A 2,703-nucleotide genomic window follows, 5' to 3' on the forward strand; every position below is an offset into this window, starting at 1 on the left:
AAAGACAAGCGCCTCAGCTGTCCTTTCTATTAGCAACCTGACTTCAAGAACCTCCGCTCTTCAGGTGTCCGCTGCTCAGAGAAGGATTGTTTTGGTGTTTAACTTATGGTCTTTGTATTAGGTCTCTTACCACAAACATTATTCCAACAAAACTGGACGAAGAGGACCTAAGTCCAGATAGAACAAGCTATTGTAGAATCCTGCCTCGTCTCAATGTTCATTGATGTCTCTTCCTTAAAAATGCGTCTTTGTTTTGTACATAGATTAGAATTCCATTTCTAAAGAGGTTTAGATTTAACAGCTGAGTTAACAAGTTTAAACTTTAAAAAGGCAGTAATAGTATTTAAAAACAAAAGGATATTACCACTTATTTTCCACTAGAGATTTATAAACGTTTGTTGTCTGCAAACACACATAATATTTAAGATTTTAATGGAATTGAAAGATATTATTAATATAAAAATGTCTATATTGTTTTAGTTAATACAATAATAGCAATTTAGTGAACCATGGCCAGGTATAAAGAGTCTTTTGTTAGCCAATAAGATAAAATAGCTGGTTTTATCAATAGGGGGGCCCGACTATACGTTCTTCATAAATACACATCTATACAAACCACATATTGGGAGTGTCAATCCAACAATATTGACAATGTAAATATTACCTTTATTTACACTATCTGTATCATATCTCTCTGGCCTCACTGTAATACTTTTACATTATTAGAAATTATATTCTTCTATTCACATCACAATGTAAACAATACTGTGAACAACTTTTCATAATATTACGTTTTGATATAAATATTTTTGCGGTCTAAAGATGTTATTTTTTATAATAACTGTTGCGAATAAAGTTTGTTTGTAATGAATCTAATAAAATAATCATGTTTAATTTTATTACGGCGGAATTTATTTAATAACTACAGCCTTACAAAGGCCTTATGACCTCTAAACTAAGTATTATTGTGGAAATTCATTCCGGTCTCGTCTTAGATTTCATTTAATGTATTAATATGAAATTTAAGTAAAGCTTGTTAGGTGAATGCCTTCGTCCATGACATCAGATTTACTTTACAGTCTTACAGCTGTGATGTACATATATCTTTAGGCTTAATAATTTATTTAAAACAACTATTTCATTTTATTAATTATAACATATTTCTGTTTTTTAATTTATGTCAGTAAAGCATTTAGAGTTTCTGAAGGGTAATATAACGGAACAGTTATTTCGAGGTCAGAATTCTCTGGCTTCCTTTTGCGTAAAGACAAAAGTACTCGTAGAATTGCCCTATTCATCGAGAGATAAGTGTTACTAATTTTAGAGGAATCTATGCTAACCGAATGGAGATCTAAATGCATCACTGAAAAATCCAGAAATGCTTTCCGATTGTGGTTTAATGTGGAAGTGTATTTAAATGGGAAATAAGTCCTATATATGATAGTAATAATAATAATAATATATTTGTTGCTTATAAAGTTACAAGAGCCTTTAGCAAAGAGTTTGCGTTTGAAATTCTTTTACAAACAGAAATAGTTGTAAATTAAATTTCAATTTTACGATAAAAGAAAAAAAAATAATAACCAGTACCATTTAAAAATTATAAAAATCAAAAAATAAAGAGCCAAACTACTGAGATACCAAATCTAGTAATAAATTGAAACAAAATTATAAATATAACTGAAATATATACTTTACAACTATTAAATAACTTCATAAATACTACTTGCCAAGACAGCTCAGAGATATTGTTGTATTACAAATGAAATTGAACACATTTATATATTAAATACAGTTAAAAGCAATCTGTTTATTTAGTAATAATATAAGTTATTCATTAATAATGAAAGGACGCAACTTAAAAGCTCCAATAGTTTAATAATACAGATCATTAACATTCATTAAATATTCCACAGTAAGAAGTTCAGCCAGTTCATAATTGGTAAAAAGTAAATGTGGAACGCTTCACGATTTTGCGTAAACCTTGCGCAAGGGCCATGCTAATCTTCTCTGTATCGTTCCAATTTTAGTAGGTATATGTACCGCCGAAGCGAGTACAAGCCCTGTATATGATAAACTATTATTTGACAAAAATTAATTCTTATTTACAATTGTAGGTTTCTTTTCTCTTATATACTCTAGACTTCGTTTTTATTTCAATTTTTCTCTGAGAATTCGTTTTAAACATTTTGAGGTGAGCTAAAATGTTTCAAGTCAACAACTCAAGAATTTCAGTAGGAGAAAGTCTGGCGAATTACCGAATCAGATTCTTTCTTCATTCAAAATTAATCAGAATATTTATGATATTCTATGCATTTATTTGTTCCTTATTTAGTAAGGCCAGCGAAACTATGTCACAGAAAGATACTAAGGGATTGGGTGAAAGCGCAGGGTGAGGGAGCCTGTCCACATGGTGACGTAGGGAGTGTGGTATTGTCCGTCATAATCGCATTTGTAGAACTGTGCCTCTGTGTATGTGGTGGCTTCAGTAGACACACTAACACCTTGCTGGACCAGTTTATATGTGCCGTTCAGTATAGCCTGTCTTGTTTGGATGTAGCGAATACTCTGCAACAAATCTCTCAATCCTACACTCCCCTTGGACAATACAAATTCCTACTTCTATACCCCTGTCTCTGTAACCAGCACAAAAGGGACGTACAATACTTGTGTACTGTGCCGAATTTTACCTCCACCAAAATC

The 2,703-nt window shown here is 31.6% G+C and overlaps 1 non-coding gene across 1 annotated transcript; it reads right to left on the reverse strand.

Moving 5' to 3' along the window:
• Window positions 1–1,949: 1,949 nt before the first annotated feature.
• On the reverse strand, window positions 1,950–2,058 carry LOC141456610 (U6 spliceosomal RNA). Its single transcript, XR_012459892.1, has one exon. It is a non-coding gene; the product is annotated as a U6 spliceosomal RNA (small nuclear RNA).
• Between the last annotated feature and the right edge of the window lie 645 nt (window positions 2,059–2,703).

Source organism: Rhodnius prolixus, unplaced genomic scaffold, assembly GCF_049639745.1.
Source record: "Rhodnius prolixus isolate KJV_2025 unplaced genomic scaffold, Rpr scaffold_4, whole genome shotgun sequence".
Taxonomy (NCBI): domain Eukaryota; kingdom Metazoa; phylum Arthropoda; class Insecta; order Hemiptera; family Reduviidae; genus Rhodnius; species Rhodnius prolixus.